We start from the raw sequence: 20,083 nt of genomic DNA, 5'->3' as shown, positions 1-20,083 counted from the left end.
CCTGACTCCTTCACCTTCCAGCCCCAGGAGGCTCAGAGAACAGATGTCCGATGTGGGTGTTTGCTAGAAAAAAGCAACGTGTCCCAGGGCAGAAAGCTAGCTCGTGGTTACCAAGAGAGAGTTAATCCTGCCCCTTCCTGAGGTGAGGAGTTTTCAATTCGCCCCTTCCGCTTCATGTTTTCCAGTGGCCCCCATCCTGGGTCCCAATACTCTGTTCTCCCACACCAGCTCCCAGAAAGAAATCACTTATTAAAATGCTTCAGAGAACCAATCCAGACGGCATTGCAGCTTTCCTATTCCATTGTTACCAATGGAAAACAGCATTGAGAAGACAGAAGAGCCCCATTTCTGTGATTCTTCTTGAAAAGAAGGGTTTCAGAGGAACATTTCTGGGATGAGTCTCTCCTTTGCTTTTTGACAGCACATATTATATTAAAAGAGATACAGAGAAGGACTCAGATCAAAGATTTAGGGGACAGATTGGTGAAATGATCCCAATCCCTCTTAACCAAGCGGCAAAATTGTTTATTCTAAAAAGGATAAATACCTTCCTAGATCAGTTTCATGATCTATTCCTTCCTTCCTATAATCCCAGGATTATAAACCAGATAGGGACACTAGGAGAGTTTATACTGGAGATCATTAGAAAATCTTCCATGGTATCAATTTGGAAATATACAGATGAACTCCAAAAAAACTTCCCTGGTTTTCTTTAAAGAAAACACTGAATCTATCACTTATGAATTAAAACTAGTCAGTGTGGGGTAAACCCATTTGGCTTTAAAATGTGGTTCTGGCACTCACCATGAGCTATGACAATTATTTAACCTCTTCTGGACTTGTCTCCTCATCTGTCAGAGGACATACGTGTGTATGTGTGCATTTATGAGGATTAAATGAAATAACATACAGAAAGCACATTTTAAGCCTCTGAAATACATGTAAATGTTAGCTATTCTGATTATAACCTTACCATCACTCTCTTCCCTCACCCCCACACACAAGATTACGGGGAAGCTCTAACAAGATGATGGATATGAAACTGCTTTGGCGAGGGGGCGAATTATTGTTGTCCCTGGTTTCTTCTGTTATGTCTGGAACTAGCAGCTCATAAGAAACAGGATCTTCTGGAAAAAGTGACCCTTCTGGAGGGGTCTGCTGGTTTTGTTTCCTTGCCAGTTTCCATATTCTCAGAAGGACTCTGAGTGGGTAGAAGGTGTGGAGGAGTGTAGGATAGAAGGCTACATATGGGCAGAGAGAGAGAGAGAGAGAGAGAGAGAGAGAGAGAGAGGAGAAAGCTTCAGTGGAAGGACAAAATGGAAGAGGGTCTGCTAAGAAGCATCATCCTTCCAGACTTGGACGTGATTCTGTGCCTATTTCTTCTATTCTGGCTGTCTTTCCCTGGTGTTCTGCCTTCTAAAAATATTTCAGAGTCACCAGCACTGTAGGACTGAGCCAAGGGCTGATGGAGACCCAGAATTCTCAAAGCTGTTGACATGCCAGCATCTCACAGAGGAGCCCTGGCTCATCAAACCATTCTTAAACCACTCCAGGTGCTGCTTTCCTTAGGCTAGTGGGTATTCTCAGAGCAGAGCTTTCTCATCTGTAAAATGGAGAGCATTAACTTTCCCTCACAGGGTGATTGTGAGAATCAAATGAGGTAATGTATGGAAAAGCATTCTAGATACTATAGGGTGACTAGAAAAGGGAGTACCTATGCATCGGGGAATGGCTGGACAAATTTTGGTAAATGAGCATAATGGAATGCTAGTGTGATGTAAAAAATAATGAAAGGTTTCAGAGGAACCTAAGAAGGTTTGTCTGAACTGATGCAGTGTGAAGGGAGCAGAACCAAGAGAACAATTTATTCAATAGCAACATTGTAAAGGCAAACGGTTGAGAGACACTCAGAACTCTGATCAATACAATGACCAATTGCTTTTCCAGAAGATCAATATTGAAGTATACAGGCCTAGAGTCAGGAAGACTCATCTTCTTGAGTTCAAATTTGGCTTCAGACACGTACTAGCTGTCTGACCCTGGGAAAATCCCTTAATCCTATTTAACCTGACTTATAAAATGCCCCGGAGAAGGACATGGAAAGCTGCTCCAGTATCTTTGCCAAATGGGGCCATGTGGAATTAGACTTGATTGAAAATAACTAATCCACAATAATGAAGCATGCTACCTACTTCTTGACAGAAAAGTGATGGATTCAATGTGCAGAATAATGCATGCATTTTTTGCACAAGCTCAATAGATTGACTGCATATTTGTTATAATGGTTTTATTTTGTCTTTGCAATTGGAGGAAAAGAAGGATTAGGGATAAGGTAAAAAAAATTGTAAGATACTTAATACAGAGATAGATTCAGAAGTTCATCTGAATTTGGGTCAATTCTTGTGGATTCCATTTAAGTCTTTCATTTCATTTCATGCTCATTTAAGTCTTTTTCATCATATGAAAGTCTTTTACCTTTTCATGTAATTTCTCATTCTATAACTCTCCTACAGAACATGTCTGAGATCCTTCCAAAGCCCTTTTAATATCTCAAAGTTACCAGTGTCTACTATTCTTCTTAGCCCACCTTGTTTTTACTGACTTAGAGCTGGAAGGGAAATTAGAGGACCTTGAGTGCAGGGTACTCATTTAGCAGATAAAGAAATTGAGGCACAAAGAATTTTTCTAGGGTAGCATGTCTAGTAAGTATCTGAAGTGGAATTTGAATGCTAGTCTTTCTGACTCCAAACCTAGTGATCCCTTTTATGCCATTTCTTGACATACATTACCAATATTAATGTGCTATAGTTTGAAAATCAATTCAACATGAAATGCCTATTATATGCTTTTCCTTATTAGTATTAAGGATTGTCATTTTATTTTTATTATTAGAAGGATCTTCTTGGAATTTTCACTTCAGAGTGAAGTCTGAAACAATGGGACCTACTTCTTTCCCAACACTGGGGCTACTGCTGAGAAAAAGAAGTAGTTGGAAAGGGAAAGAGGGATAAAGAAGGGAATAAATGTTTACATAATATAATATCTTCTATGTGTCAGACATTATACTAACCATTTAACAAATATAATCTCATTTGATGAACAAATGGGGGTAGATGTTATCCTACCCCCATTTTACAGCTGAAGACACTGAGGTTGAGGGACTCTAAGTCACTTGTCCAGGATCACACCGCTAGAATGGCCATAATCTGGGATTAGCCCACTTAGCCTGCGAAAGGGGAAGGGAGGAACCTCTGGACAAAATCTGAATCTACATTTGACCTTATTTGATCAGGATAGCTGGACAGGAGAGCAATGGATAAGATGATAAGATTACCTGTGCATAGTGGCAGGATTCAGTGAGATGGCCAAAATTGTTCACAATGTCATCTTTAAAGTCCCCGTACCAAGCACAGTATACTGCATGCAGTGGGTGTTTAAGCAGTGCCTGTTGAACTGTACTGAATAGTCTACACATGATCCTACAGTAAGACCTAGAAACTGCCAAGATTGACTTATTTCTGAATTTTTTCTGTACTTCTCCCTCTAGTCCATAAGGACTAAATAGAAGAGAGGGAAGAAATTACCCATAGTCCTAGGGACCAACCCTCTTGGATAGAATTTCATCCAGGTCAAGCTGCAATCAAGGTAGCATAGTAGGACACAACATCTGTCCAATAAATATTTGTTGAATGAATGGACAAATGAAGTTAAAAATATGACCAAGGGAAGAGAAGTGGCCTTCTTTGGTTTGTAACAAAACAAACTGCATTTAAAAAAACCTAAAATTAAAAAATATGTGGAATTCTTGTCTGGATACTGGAAAAACAGATGTTTCTATATTGCTTTCATAGTTAGATGCACTATCATTCTGTTATTTGTTACTCACATTACCATTAATATTAACAAATTAATGACAATATTCATATTTCCCAAACCCGGGGAGTAGGGCCAATTTGAGTTGAGTTTCTGGTGGCTGGATGGTACAATAGATGGAGTATTGGGCCTATAGTTCAGGAACACCAAGTTCAAATCTCCTTGGATACTTATTAACCATGTAATCTCAGGCAAAATGAGGATAAAAGTAGCCCCTGCTTCTCAAGGTTATTGCGAATATTAAATATAATATTTGTAATATTTGTAATGCTTAGCACAGTACCTGACATATATTAGGTCCTATATAATGCTAGCTATTATTACTTTTGGAAATTTTAGCTAATTAGATCTCTAAGACAAATCAATTCAAAGTATTAAGTACCGACCATTTATAAGTCGAGTAAATACTCACAGATTAGTCCAGGAACTTCATTGGGAACTTGTACAGGGACCAGGATAAGGTCCTCTCTTCCGAACTTCCCTTCTTCTCATTCTGCTTTATCTAGAGCCTTGCCATTCTAGAATTATTCTGAAAATGGTTTCCCCAACTTCTCTCCACTTCTGTATCTTATCAGTCTTTATACTTCTGTCTATGTATCTGCATTTTTCAGTGTTCTAGGTAATATCTATTTAATTGTTCTTTACTATTTTAATGGATTTGTGATACTCCTTTCAATGGAACTGATCTCAACTCAATTATACTGCTCATCCTGAAGGGCTTTTGTCTATATCCTCCCATAAATCCATCACAGGGGCTCATCAGTGGAGAACACAGAATGTCCATCTGTTTTCCTTCATATCAGACTGATGAATGAATGAATAAATGAAAAAGCACTTAAGCTTACTGTGTACCTGTCACTGTACTAGTCCTGGGGATACAAGTCCAAGTAAGCACAATAGTCCCTGAACTGAAGGAGCTACATTCTAATGGAGAAAGGAGAAAGGAGAAAGGCAAGGACTCACATGAAAGAGAACTAGAAAGAAAAGGAAAAGCAAACACTCCTCTATCAGAAAACCAGGCTCCAATGGCAGGAGAAGGTGATATTGGAAAATAGTTGGAATGAAAAAAGCAAGGTCAAAATATAGTAAGAAAATGACATTCAGGCCTGGATCCAGGCAAAATAGGGCAAAGCAAGGTGAGAAAACATTTACTAAATATTTATTTTGTGCCAAAAATTGTGCTAAGCATTATGGATACTAATATGATCAAAAAGACAGTACCTGCCCTCAGAAAACTGACATTCTTGGGAAGGAAATGAAACTGAGTGATGCCCAATAATTGAGAAATGGTTGAATAAATGTGGTTTATGAATATAATGGAATATTATTGTTCTATAAGAAGTAATGAGCAGGCTGGTTTCACAAAAGCCTATAAGACGTATATAAACTGATACTGAGTGAACAGAGGAGAACCAATAGAACATCGTATACAATAACAAGATTATGTGATGATCAACTGTGATGGACTTGGTTCTTTTCAACAATGTGGTGAGTCAAGCCAATTCCAATAAAGGATGGAAAAATGCCATCTACATCCAGAGAAAAAACTATGGAGACTGAATGTGAATCAAGCATGGTATTTTCAACTCTTTTGTTTTTTTCTTGTGGTTTTTCCCTTTTGATCTGATTTTTCTAGCACAAATGACAAATATGAAAATGGTTAAAATAATTACATGTAATTAACTTATATCAGATTGCTTTCTTATGGAGGAGGGAGAGAAGAAAGAAGAGAGAAAAAAATTATAAAAATGAATGTTGAAAATTCTCCTTACATGTATTTGGAAAATAAAAAAAAAGATTGAAAATTAAAGGAAAGGGGCAGATAGGTGGTACAGTGGATAGATCCCAGTCTTAAAGTCAGGAGGCCCTGAGTTCAAATTTGACTTCAGACATAACATCATAGACTACAAGGAAGAAAGAAAGGGACCAAGCTATGAAAAGCTGTGAAAGTCAAATAAAAGATTTTATATTTAATTCTGGAGTTGATAAAGAGCTACTAGAATTAACTGAAGAGAGGTTTTACATAGTCAGACATGTATTTTAGGAAGATCAAGTTGAAAGATGAGTGAAAAATAGACTACAGTGGGGAGGTTCGAGGTAGGGAGACTGATCTCCAGCCCATTGCAATAGTCTAGATGTGAAGTAAGGAGGGCCTGCACCAAGGTAATTGGAGGAGAGAAGATGTATACAAGAAATGCTATAGAGGTAGAAACCATAAGCTGCTGTAGGGAGTTGGAGATGGGGTGAGAAGTTAGGGATGGACAAGTAGATCTGAGTTATCTGCAAAGAGATAATTAAAATCCTGTTGGCTGATAAGACTACCAAGTGAAAAAACGTAAAGGAAACAGAGAAGAGGACCCAGGACAGAGTCCATTATTAGCAGGCGTGACCTAGATGAAGACTAAACAAAGGAAACATTGTTCTCCTCCTATCTGTCTAAGGACTCTAAAAAAGAACATCAAAATACAAATGAGAGAGGAGAGTTATCAAGGAAGATGTGACAATATAAAGGCTGCAGAGAGGGGGAAAATTGCTGAGGATTGGGAAAAGGCCATTAAATCTGGCAATGAAGAGATCATTAGTAAGGCTGGAGAAAGTAATTTTAGTGGAATGAAGTGAAAAGCCAGACTCTAAAGATTTCAGTCACAAAAGGGATAATAGCTAGCAATAGCTAGCAGAGATGGGACAGAGATGGGATGAAGATTGTTTTGAGGTTGGAGAAGACATACACTTGGGAAGCAGCTAGTAATCAGGGAGAAATTAGAAATTAGTGAAAGGGTAGGGATAATAGAAGAGACAATCTGCTGAAGCAGATGGGAAGAATAGATGTAGATGTAAAGGAGTTTGCTTTGATAAGGAGAAGGATCAGGTCTTTATGTGAAATAACTGTGAAGGAAAATCTAATGACAGAAAATACCTGTATAAAGTGAGATGAAGAAAATGGGATAAGAGGAAGCTTTTGGTGAATGCACTATTTTTTTTTCAGTAAAATACTGAGGCATAATTCTCATCTGAAAGGGGGGTAGGAGGATCTATGAGAGGTTGAAAGAAGGATTAAAAGGTTTAGAAAAAGATGCTGTAAAAATAACGGTTTGGTCATGTATACTTATTGTGTATCTAATTTATATTTTAATATATTTAACATCTAATGGTCATCCTGCCATCTGGGGGAGGGGGTGGGGGGAAGGAGGAGAAAAATTGGAACGAAATTTGGCAGTTGTCAATGCTGTAAAGTTACCCATACATATAACCTGTAAATAAAAGGCTATTAAATAAAAAAAAAAGAAAGAAAGAAAAAGATGCTGTAGTGAATGAGATTATGAATCAATTAGTGAGGTTTAAAACCTGGTTCAATGAGGGTCCAGTTGAGCTTATGTAATATAAATCTGTAGTAGATCCAGTGAGCAATTTTGTGATTTTCTCAAACTTCAGTTAGGATGAGGAAACTCTATGTGTTCAGGGAGTTTCCAGGGTAAGACTGTAGCTAAGATAGGGTGTTGGAATCTGAAAAGTCAGAAACATACCCAAGAGGACAAGCAAAAGCCAAGGGACCCAAAGCCTCAGATGTCTTTCTTATATCATTTTCTGGCATGAAATTCATTGTTGTTAATGAGCTACAGTCAATTTATGCTCCCATGTTTCTTCATTGCTCCTTTATTTAAATTTTTCCATTAAACCTTATACTCCTTGAGATCAGAGATGGTTGTTTTGGGGGTTTGTTTTGTCTTTTTTTTTTTTTTTGTATCTCCAGTACCTAGCACAGTGCCTCATCTCTTTGAGTTCCTTCAGACTATGTCCTACCATCTCATCTGCAAGAAGTCTCTTCTAGTTCTCCTTAATCTTAATGTTTTCCTTCTAGGACTACCCTCCCTTCCAATTTATATCCCATATATATCTTGTTTCTATGTAATTGCTTATATGTTATCTCTACATTAGACTGGATAATTTTTAGGACTTTGTGGTATTCCATGATCTATAACTTCTTATCTTCATTGGGAGAATTCTGTTTGTACTCAGAAAAAAAGGGGGGGGGGTATTTCCCATTTCCCCTAAGGCAACCCAACTCACATTCTTCCTTTTCAAATTTGGGCCCAGCTCATTGTATATCCTCAGTACCTGTCTAAAATATCATATTGAAGGGCCAGCTATATGGGTTGTCCAACAGCTTAACAGAGCCTTGAATGTCAAGCCTTTTTCATTTCCTTGGTTTTTCTCTTAGTGCAGATAGGGTTTTGAGAAATTATATGTCTCAGGCAGCTCAGCAATGTCTAGAGAAGTGATACAATCAATGCAGTCAGCTGCAAATAGGAACATCTAGGGAGTCTGACTATCTACTGAGTTTCCTTTTATTATTTAGATTCTCTGCTGAGTGTGACTATAATTATGACAAACAGTTTTGGTAGATACATCTTCTTATTTTATGTCTTAATTTGAAATTAATAAGTCATAAAAAGAATTATCTTTTAGCTTCCAAGAAATCTGGCATGATTTTTAGCCTAGAAAGTTTTTTTTTTTTTTGCTGTGGAAGGACTTTTTAAAGATAATATTTTGTTCTATAATGGATTATTATCATTACTATTTTTACATTGACAAACAATTATGTAAGATTTTGCATTCACAGTACCTTTCAGTCAGTTTGATGATATGGGGTTATATAGATCATAGAATACCACAATATCCCCCCAAATTTCCAGCCTAATGGAGAAGTAAATTACAAGTAAACTGTGTAGAAACAAGATATATATAGGATATAAATGGGGGTGAGGGATAGTCCTAATGGGAAAGCAATAAGATTAAAGAGGACTAGAAAAGGCTTCTGGCAGATGGTAGGACTTAGGCTGAGGGGTAAAGGAAACCAAGGAATACAAGAGGAAGAGATGTGTGTTAAGCAATGGGAATACAAAGATGTAGTTTATAGGATGCCATTTACAGAAGCTTTCCTTTTTATGCCTTTATTAATAATATTCTCCAAAAATATAGAGATTTTTATAAAAAATATTTTAGGGATAAGAAAGTAAACATATGGGTTCAGTAGTTATTGATATTTTTAATCACTTTTTTTTCTAGCAATCATTCTCTCTTTGATTTTTATCAAGAATTTGTTTGGTTTTCTTTTCTTCAGATTCCTGTAGAATTGATCCTCCCTTCAAATATGTCCCTTCAGTATGAAAGTCCTCTGATTATACTTGATCTAGTTCTACTGCTCTTTGCGTTTGTTGTCTCCAGCACCATTTATGCTTCCCCATATATAACATTAGAGATGGTGATATTAGAGTTGAAATGTGAAAATTCCATTCTCATCGATGGAAAAAAATGATTTGATATAGAAATTTTGGCAAACTTCTCCATTTCTTGCCCTCCTTTCAATTTCACTTTAAAATCCTCTCAAGATAATTTGTTTTCATTGGGCCTCTCATATCCTGCTTTCTACAAATTTGTTTTCTTCCCTCTACCACCTCTATTTTGTGAGGTGATATTATTTCTAATCTTCTACCAACTGTCTCTAAATTATTTACAAATGATTTTATTTTCTAAACTAGTAATGCTCTTGGTTGCCACAACTCTCCATAACTCCTCTTAATAACTCATATTAGGAGAGCTAATATGTTCTGTGTGAGGTAGTTTCCAGGCTCTTGTAGCAACTGATTTACATCAGTTAAATGTTCTTAGAAAAGGGTGTTAGTTTTTTTTTTTTTTTTTTTTTGGTCCATTTCTCATTTTTTGGTATCAAGAACACTTTTCTTTTCTGAGGCAATTGGAGTTAAGTGACTTGCCCAGGATCACACAGCTAGGAAGTATTAAGTGTCTGAGGGCAGATTTGAACTCAGGTCCTCCTGACTTCAGGGCTGGTGCTTTATCCACTGTTCTACCTAGCTGTCCCTCAAGAACACTTTTAAGTAGATCATATTCAAGCTGCTTTAATTGCATATTTCTTTTCGCTTTTAATTTTTCTGTAATTTGGAACTTTGTTCTAATAAGGTGATGTTTTGATTACACAAGGACAGTTGATTTGGAAATGGCTCTAATATAGAAATCCAGTTGTTAACATATAGCCAATTTTCTGGTATTATTTAGCACTCATTATATACAGTGTCTCCCAACGCTCATCTTGAAGATAATATTCATTATCTATACAAGTATGGATCTTCCATAAAGTATATTATCTTTTGGTCTTTTCCCTTTCATCAAAGGATCTGGTTTCAAATTCCACCTCAATCTCCTTCTAATTATATGACTTCATCTTCCTAGACCTTATTATAATTATAAAATGAAGGGACTAGAATAGATGGTTTCTATGATCCTTTCAATTCTAGATCAATGAGCTTATTATAAATACATAAACTAAATTTTTCACTGTTCTTCCCTATGCCTACTTTTGTACTGAAGTCACCAAGTATTAAAGTGTATATTGATTTTACTTACAGAGAATAGGAAATAGGGAGTAAAGACTGGTCCTATGATTTCATTCTTATCAGGAATTAATCAATGATGAAATTCCCTCTACTAATTAAGGTCCACACCTTCTCTGCATCTTATAGTATTAGATTGTTCCTAAAGTACAGAAAGATCAATTTGCCCAAGGTTAAATAGCTAGTATGTGCCAAAGAGAGGACCTGAACCAGGTCTTCCTGGTCCTAACTACTTTGTGGAATTTTCCTACATCTTTATCTTTTACAACAGACTATTAAGTCCAATTGTTTTCATGATGGGATTTTTTTTTTTTAACAAATGCTCATCTTGAGCACTGCAAATCATAATGGCCAAGTGTCCCATAAAAAAGATAGTTCCTGTTGCCCTTGGAAACATGATAAAACCAACTCTGTCAAATTCTTTATTTGTCTCTCAAGGAAAGCCTGTGAGCCATCCCTCCATTTATCTGTAACTTTCTTTTGTCTTCGTATTTCATTTATAGCAAGAATGACAAGGTTAAGATTCATGCTCCCATCAGGAGCATGACAATTTTTTCATTGTTTAACAAGGATGTCTTATTTATAAAGTACCAATAATTAATGCTTATAGATGGTCTATGAGCTGTGTGATTCTTAGCATTTTTCTCACACTTTTTTATTTTTTTATCACACTGCCACTGCTATTGTCACTGTCAATGCAAAGGTGGGAAGGGCCCCCAAGACTGATAGTCATTTGTAATTTTCCTTATACAACGAGTGCCATAGCTAAAGAATTCATCACCTAAAGGTCAAGTTTATTATGATGAGCCAGCGTAGGAATACCAGTACTGTAGTCAAAGTATGGTAGAACCTGGAAGTTTTCCTCTGCTAGTATAGACTTCAAGAACTCAGCATTACCTTCACACCATGATTAAGTCTTCAGAATATATAGCACCAAGTCTCAAATCCTCATTAAGCTACTTATTAACTGTAGATCTGTGACCTTGGGTCCCTTTGACACTCATCTATAAATTAAATGGGGTTGGACTGAATAATCTCGATGGTCTTTTCCAAAAAGTTTATATAGTTTATATAGTATAATTAAAAGTTTGGTAGAATTTATTTGTGAATCCATGGGAATTTTTTCTTAGGGGGCTTGTTGATGGCTGGTTCAATTTCTTTTTCTAAGATAAAGCAATTTAATTTGCTTTCTATTCCTTTTCTGTTAATCTGGGAGATTTATATTTTTGTAAATACTCATTCATTTTTCCATGGTTTTTTCCATCTCAAAGTTCTAAGATTCTTTAAAATAAGCAAACACATAACTATAGCTTGAATTTCTAAAGCACTTTATCTTTAACAGCCTTGTAAGGTAGCCTCATTTACAAATGAGGAAAACTGAGACTTAGCAAAAATGTCTGCCCAAGTTTGGAGTTAAGTAAGGAAGTCATTAGACTTCTGGGAGACTTCTAATTCCAAGTTCAATGTTCTTTCTATTACATCATGGTGCAAAAAGTCACACAAATAGACAATACTTTTTTTTATTATTATTAAGCCTGTTATTGTTGTTGTATCCTAGGTTCTGATCTATCCCTTCTTCTAGCAAAAGCTTATATCCCTGCTCATACCTCAAGAAATCTGTGATTTTCTCAGGGTGGTCTTTGTTCTGCAACCGAGGAGCACTCCATGATTGTTTGAAGAAATTACTATAACTCTTCCTTGAAAGTGAGTTACTGTGTGACCAGCTTTTTGGTGAGGGGACTCTATGGCTCACAGTGTGGTCCTTGAATAATTCTATTCTACTAAGTCTTTCTACCTTGTTACAATCAGACAGATTGCTTTGCTGGCATAGCCTTCCAGAACCAAGATGAGACATCAGTGAAAGATTCCTTCAGATTCAAGTCTGTTTTTAACATAAAATATCAATAATTATGACTACATTCCCTATAGACATTTCTACAGTGCCTTTCCTACAAAGGTAAGGCATGTGAATGAGTGAATGAAAAAGCATTTATTAAGGGCTTTCTGTATTCCAAGCAATGTGCTCAGCACTAGCCAAACAAATATGAAAATGAGACAGTCCCTCCCTCAAGGAGCTTACATTCTAATCTAATGGGAGAGACAAGGCATAGTGGCTAGGGAGATCAAAGTCAAAGGGGGGTGAGTAGAGCCAAAGGAAATGGACTCTCCCATCTTATGTAAATTCTTGTCTTCAACTTTTTTTGGTGAAGTGAATCAGTCAGTCTGATTCATAAGTCATTAGATAGAGCAGGGGCCTTAGGGATCATCTAGCTCAATTCTCTTATTTCTCAGAGCAAGAAAAGGCTCCCAGAGAGGAAAATCCTTCCTCATAAGACTTCAGAGACTTCCTAGCTGTGGGACCTGGGCAAGTCACTTAACCTATTTTACAGCTTGGGAAGGCAGGGCTCCAGGGAAGATAATGGATGATTCAGAGAAGGATGGATACATTCTGAGTGAGCATAGGACCAGGTGAGGTGAGGGACTTCAGTCCATTGCTTTCTGTCAAACATACAGGACAATTGCTTTCTCAAAGTCTCGGGCGCTAAATTTCATACTGCATAATCCCTGAAAGTTACCCTCCCCTCCTCAGGTCCCAGGGAGAAAAGACAGACAGGGCCCCTCCCTTAAAAAGCTATCTAGTCCAGAGAGAAATGAAAGAAAAGGAAATGGACCAATCAATTGGCTGAAGCTTCTGGACAGCTTAGCTTAGGCAGAAAACCAGATTTATCTGTTGCTAATTAGTTCGTTTTCTCTCTCTCCCACATTAGTTAGTGAAACACGACAGCATTGGGTTTGCCAATTTCAGACCATGGCTGAAATGGAAAAGAGAACCTTCTTTAAAGGGCACCTTAATCCAATGGCATCAGGAATGAAAAAGCCCTTATTTCATTACTTAAGTAGGGATGGAGAAGAAAGAGTTGGTGAAAGCTGAGAAGGGTAAGGTTTGAGGGAAGGTCTTTTTTTAGGCTACTGCCAAGTAGATAAAAGTATGGACTCAAAGGCTGCTTCAAGACACTAGCTGTGTGATCGTGGGCCTTAGTTTCCTCAACAGTAAAATTGGGGTTATAATAGCATCTACCTCACAAGGTAGGTGTGAGGATCAAATGATTTACATGTTAAACCTTTTGCAAACCTTTAAGGGAAATATAAATGCTAGCTATGATTGTTCTAAGGCCTTAGACTCAACTCTTCAAGATTTGGGGATAAAGGGACTTTAGAGTTGGATAGTTATCTTGTCCTCTCATTTAAAAGAGGAGGACTTAGCTTTTCCACTTATATAGTGGGTAAATTTTGAGTTACAATCTCAGCTTCTCCAACTCCAAATCTACCTCCTTTGTTCCCCAAAACACATTCATTCAACAGTTTTAACTGGACCAAGTGAAGCCAGGTGAGGAAGTTGCTGTCCAAGGTCTAAGTTGCCCAATGTTTACTTTCATATAGATATATATATAGCTTTTTATTTTTCAAAATACATGCAGAAATAGTTTTCAACATTCACCCTTGCAAAACCTTGTGTTCCATATTTTTCTCCCTCCCTCCCCCACCCAAAAATCCAATATAGATTAAACATGTACAATTCTTCTAAACTTATTTTCACATTTTTGATGTTGCACAAAAAAAAAATCAGATCAAAAGGGAGAGGGGGAGATTGGAAAAAACAAGCAAGCAAATAACAACAAAGGTGAAAATACTACGTTTTGTTCCACATTCAATCCCCAGTCTTCTCTCTGGATTGCAAATGGCTCTCTCCCACATGTCTACAACGTTACTTTCAAATGGTATACTCGTCCCAGTTCAGAAGTTGAAAAAGAATTTAACTAGAACACACCAGCTGCCTCCAGGGAGTATCTATAATACTTGGGAGGTGGAGGGACCTTGGGGGAGTTAAAAACTGAAGGAATACAAGCCATAGACTCTAACAACCCACCTATGTGTGTCTGCCAGAGAACCACTGAATGATATAGCTGTACAGATTTAGAATATTGTCTAGTTAACACATTTTATGGAGGAGTAAACTAAGACCCAGAAAGGAAAAGGATCTTGGCCAACACAAAGCATCAATAAGGGGCAGAACCAGGACTTTCTCCTCCAGATGTTGAGCTTTCTCCACTCCACCAATTCCTGATCTCTTGTAATTCTCTTATGAGAATGTGAGAGCCGAGATTAAATCATACTTCTCTTTAGGATTGCTTGGTGCCTACCACAGGCTCTTATACAGAGGCAACACCCAGAAAACAGTGATGGAATTGAATTAGAAGCAAAAGAGGTGAGTTATTGAGGCATTGGTAGGAGAAAATCTAAGGGCAGCACAGTCCAAATTAAAATGCACTGAGAGAAGAGATAAGACCTAAAATCCTATCCCAACTATGCCCCTAACTCATTATGTGACTAAAGGCAGAACCCCAAAGCAACTGGGTGGCTCAGTGGCTAGAATGCTGGGCCTGAAGTTAGAAGGAGCTGAATTCAAATGTGTCCTCAGCTACTTTCCAATGTGATCCTGAGCAAATCCTTAACCTCTGTTTGTCTTAATCCCGCTGGTGAAGGAAATGGCAAGCCATGCTAGTATCTTTATCAAAAAGACGCACCAGACCATGAAGAGTTGGACATGACTAACAAAGGCACTCTCCCCATGTCCCCAAACTCTTTTCTGAGCCTTAATTTTCCTACCAGGCAACTGATGGTGCAGTGGATGGAACATGAGTTCTTGGAATCAGGAAGACCTGAATTCAACTATAGCCTCAGACATTTACTGATGTAGCCCTAGGTAGGTCATTTAACCTGTTTGTCTTAGTTTCCCCAACTATAAAATGTGGGGAAATAACAGCATTTACTTCCCAGGGTTGTTATGAGGATCAAGAAGTGCTTGCTGTGTAGAAAAGGGGAAATTCTGAACATAAAGGTTTTATAAAGTTGAATGGTGAAAACTATCTTTGCATGTATTGGGGGGATTATTATTCAATTAATTAACATTAATTAATAATTACATATTATATTATATATTTAATTAATATATTTATATTTATTATATATTTACATATATGATTAATAATTAATTAATTAATAAAACATAAAAGAAAAGCGCTTGTGTGCCTAGCATATTATATAAATTCTTTATTCTCTCCATTTATAGAAGAGGGTAAAGTGGATAATATGAAGTCCTTTGTCATTTCAATGATCTATGATTCTCTGGGAACCTATCTTTAAACTCTTGATTGTGAGGCTAACAGATACTTTGGCTCTATGTAAATTCAGAGGCATCTGGGGGATACTAAAGAATCTAATCAAGAAAAGCCACCAGAAGTCCAGGATGTTAAGGAAAACACAATGGAAACAAACCACAGTATCTAGAATGGTGCCATCTCTGACGTGAACAAGTGTGTTCACTGGGAAAACCCTAGGTTCCAAGTCAGCCTGGCATTCAAGGCCCTCCCAATTTGGCCCCATCCTCCCTTGAGAACCTCAACAAGGGGAGAAAGTTCCTTTAATTAGGCTCATTTTAAGGGTACAGTCTTTCCTAGAAATGAGGCTGGGGAGGGTCCAATTGACCTTTCCAGTTCTGAGCTTCCCGGGAAACCCCACATTTTGTTTTTGTCAGTCCAACTCCGCCAAATTTCTAAAGCTCTGCTGTTTACCTGCTACCAGAGGTCTTCAGGAGCAGAAGGTTCGTAATGGTCAGTGACCTGCGAGTGATGGAAGGGTCAGGGGCTCACTTCCTTCTGCAGGCAGAGAGAGGGATGTGGATGATATAACTCAGGAAGCTGTAGGGATGGGGGAGTTGAAACCAAGACGTGAATTTTAGAGACTACGGCCTTTCCTCCCCAATCATCATCTGCTACCGAAGAGGTTAACCTGTTGCTTCACAAATGCTCTCCCTTACCCCCACCCTCACCCCCTAATCTATTAGAAAAATATTCTTTTCAGTTCCCTTTCCCCTTCAAGTCCCCAGTCTCCTTCTGACCCCGTACCACCCGTCCCAGAGAATAAGCTTCCTCTCGTGAGGCCGTGGCTTTTTCCTCCTAGGACAGGTTTGCGTTTTAACAAGAGGAGCCAGGGGTGGACGGAGCCTAGCACAAAGGGATGCGGCGTTGATAAGGGGATTTCAGACAGCTAGTTAGGATAAAGTGAGGGTGTGATTTTTGGTCTGGGAGTCTTCCGATCCTTAGAAGGGGTGGGGGCAGAAGGGGACTGGAAGCCTTGGTTTTAGCCACTGTCATATCACGTAATGATTCCCCCCCTTCCCCAGGGGTCAGAGGAATCTGGGTACGGGGCGCCTGTTGCCCTCCCGGATGAGACAAGTGAAAACCCCACCTTTAATTGTGATTCCTTCTTGCCTGCACCCGACAGTCTCGTTTCACAGATTAGGCTACTAGGTCTCAGAGGGGATGGCTCGCCTTGGATCACAGAGCAAGTCTTGGAGGCCAGATTAGAACTCTGGTCCTCTGACTCCAAAAGAGGACGAAAGGGGGGGTCTCATCCCCAGGTCCTTTCCCACCTTCCCCTAACTACCGGGCAGAGGGGAGGGCAGCAGGGGCGCCAGCACTTCGGATGCAGTCACTTCTGTGCCTCAGGTGGCTTCCCTGTGCTCTGGGTCTAAGGGACGGGATCCAGAGCCCCGAATTGCCCAGGGATGGGGTTTCGGAGCTCGTTCCCCCGCCTCGGGCAGCCCCTCGCCAGCTCACGCAGCCAGCCCCACTCACCAGACAAAGTCGCGCTCCCCTCGGCTTGGCGCCGCCGCCGCCGCCGCCGCCGCAGCCTCGCTAGCTCTGGAGCCCAGGGTTGCTCCAGCTCCAGCTCCCGGGTAAGGGAGGAGGGGAAGGCAGCAAGGAGGGGCGCCCGGATCTTCGTGAGCCCACGAAGGGGCGGTGCTGGTGGGGGCGGGGTCTCGGCTGCCATCCGAGGGCGGGGAGGAGTGTCAAGTGGGGTGGGGGAGCTTCTCGGACTCCCCACCGCCCCCGAGGTGGTCCTGTGCCTTGCCCGGGTGCGGACGAGTGGGAACTTAGATGTAACACAGTGGGGCCTCAGTTTCCCCTCTTAGTTGGAAAGGACGAAGAAGGCATTTTTGCTACGTTTTATTGGCTTTCCTAAACCTCGAACAATCCTCAGTTTTCCCTTTATTACGATGGGGTAAAGGTAACATCCTTCCCCCTTCTCGCGGCTCCCTCTCCCCCGCCCCGTGCTTTGTGCCCTTTCAGGTGTTACGTAGGTATTTAGCTGCTGCAGGTTCCACCACGATCTGTGAGTTGGAAGGGTAAGAGACTCCCCACCCTTTCCCCTTCCAGTCCAGGTCACTGGCCCATTACACAGACTCCTCCAGCGTTTGGTTCAGGAACTCGCACATAGTAGGTCATCAATAAATGTTCCTCGGATTTGGCCTGCACTGCATCCTTTTGGATGGAGGCAGCCGTGTCTTACACCTCAGACATTTACCAGCTCTATGACCCAGGCGAGGCATCCCTCCCCGCTTAGGACCCGTTTCTTCATCCGTAAAGGAGAATTGGCCTGGAGAATCTCTAAGATTCCTTCCCGTTCCAAACCCTGGGATGCTGGGGATTACCTTCCCTGCACTTGGACGGCTAACCTGGAAACCGCTTTTTGCCCGCATTAGAGCTGCTATTTTCTTCCTGACCTTCCCACTCCCCATCATCCAACAACAATCTGCACCTCTGTGCCAAGTGGGAAAGGAGGAGAAGAGGTTTCCAGTGGTTGAACTTCTAGCTGGATATTTGGGCATAGGTGAGGGAGATCTCTTCTCCAATTGCTTTAATGAGACCTGGATCCCGGGATCACCTGGGTGGGGCTGCTTATATACAAAGGGCAATAACCCCAGCCCAGGAGTGGATCTGTTTCCCAGAACCAAGGGGCCTCTGGGGAAGAGTGGAGAATAGAGAAGAGGACGTTGGAAAGTGCCTCGGGTTGGTACAGGTTGGAGGGGCATCTGACACCACTACTGACTGAAAATCCAGTGCTTGGAGGTTGGAAATTACCCGAAAGGACTGGTCCCTCCCTTCCCACCCTCTCTCTCAGGTGGGTGTCCCCCAGCTCTCAGGCCTTGCCTGGGGTCATTAGGGGCTGGAGACAGCCAACCAGACCCAAAACTAGCTGGGGTTTACCAGTCAGGATACTAGCCCAGCTGGGTGGATTACTGCTCCCTCTAGCAGGGCCCTAGGACATCATTCAGGGACAGATCCCATCAATGTTAATTTCTCATTGGTTGGGATTGATCACTCTGTGGGACTCATTTCCTGGAATTATCCCAGTGGATTTTTCCCCAGTAATGAAGGGAAACACCTATTTTTAGATCTAGGATGGCAGTCCAAGCCTTTAACCCGAAAGCAGCTTAGGCTTGGTTTCCTCAAGGGACAGCGATGTCCCTGAATGGTGTCCAGACCCAGGATCCCCATCCCCGTCCTTTATGTCCATCCCGGTAGAACCTCTCTCAGAATTAAACGCTGCCCACCTGTTTCCTCCCTGCCAGTTAGACACATTTGCTCACCACCTATCCACCTTCTGAAGCCCAGAAAGGGACTGGCAGGAAGGATCTGGCCTCCTTGATTAGATTGCGCAGAGCAACTCCGCGTGGGGGGCCGACGATGCTGTTGGGGGGCCAGGGCAAAGTAGCAGCATTTCCGCCCTTCCCTCCCCCAGGGGTAGGCTGAGGCTGAACTGAGCTCGGTCCCGTGGATGTCTGCACACTTACCCCTGTGTCAGCTGTTGCCACTCTCCCGGCCTCAGTCTCCTGGACTCTAAAGTGGGTCTGCTGCTGACCTCCCTCAAAGGGCTTCGGTGCCCAGGCGATCCAAGCAGTGATAGGCTTCAGGCAAATGCCAAGTCTATAAAGTGAGTCTAGGGAAGGGGGAGGGCTCTTTGAGCAGAGAGACGCGCACTTCAGGGTAATGAATTACTGCAGAGATGTCGGCAGCCAGAGGCCAGCCAGCCAGTTACCAAGAATCCTTCCTTCTGAGATGACTTTTCGCCACTCCTCAGTGCACAAGGAAAACACAGTGGGTGTCTAGCCTTTGGGCGGGCGGGTAGATAGGCTGGATGCAGAGGCTGCCGGCTGCCAGCTGTGCCTAGTGCCGGCTCAGCTCCTCTTCCCTCTCTTCTCTCCTTTTCTTTTTCTCTCCCTTCTCTCTCCTCTTCCCTCTGCCTGCTGCAGTCTGGCTCTCTGGGGGCTGAGTCCTGGCACCTGTTGCGGATTGTGGAGGTCCTTGGGAGAGAGGCAGGTTTATACCACAGGGAGACAGAGCTGCCCAATCCTAGCTTCCCTCTCAGGGGGAGGGGAGGCAGAGACAGACAGGATTCCCAAAGCCCTCATTTGCCTAGCCTGTCAGTCTGGTCTGGGTATGGCCCCTGTGCTTCCAAGTGGAGCCAACAGCCCCCAGGGTCCTGAGTGGTCCCAGAGACTGGAACCATGTAGCCCGAAAGGCTGGAAGGGCAGGACCCAATGATTACTTATTTAAACATGGTCCTCTGGGGGGTGGGGGGGATAGTGATCTGCGATTTAGTGTTTCATAAGGCTGAATCATCAGATAAATAGCTGTAACAATAGAAGAATGCTAATCTTCTCCCATACAGACACACACCATCCCCTCACCCACAATTCCCTGGCCCTCATCCCCTCTTTTCGAGAGACTACCCTCCCTCAGACTGTCAGCTGTCAGGGCTGGGTTTGGGGCTTGTAAGAGATGTCCTGCTCTCTGCACATGGTGCATGAGCACTTCATCAAATCTGGTTGTCCATCAGGAAATGTTGAAGGACAGAATGTAAACAAACAAATTATGGAAGATCCATTAGCTATT

At 41.0% G+C, this 20,083-nt stretch overlaps 1 protein-coding gene across 3 annotated transcripts in view; it reads right to left on the bottom strand.

Moving 5' to 3' along the window:
• Positions 1-19,491, bottom strand: part of BAIAP3 (BAI1 associated protein 3) — a 77,147-nt gene extending 57,656 nt beyond the window's left edge. Inside the window, exons 1-2 of one of the 3 annotated variants that reach the window (XM_031945758.1) lie at positions 16,982-17,028; positions 15,917-16,042 (exon numbers count right to left, since the gene is read on the bottom strand). The gene's annotated coding sequence lies outside the window, so the exon portion shown is untranslated. Of the gene's footprint in view, positions 1-15,916; positions 16,043-16,981; positions 17,029-18,981 lie in introns of those variants that run through there. The other 2 variants (XM_031945759.1, XM_023497788.2) reach the window with 2 other exon arrangements.
• Positions 19,492-20,083: the final 592 nt, after the last annotated feature.

This window comes from Sarcophilus harrisii, chromosome 1 (genome assembly GCF_902635505.1).
Source record: "Sarcophilus harrisii chromosome 1, mSarHar1.11, whole genome shotgun sequence".
Lineage (NCBI taxonomy): Eukaryota > Metazoa > Chordata > Mammalia > Dasyuromorphia > Dasyuridae > Sarcophilus > Sarcophilus harrisii.
The sequence above is the reverse complement of the archived record's forward strand: the minus strand, read 5'-3'. Positions and strand labels throughout refer to the sequence as shown.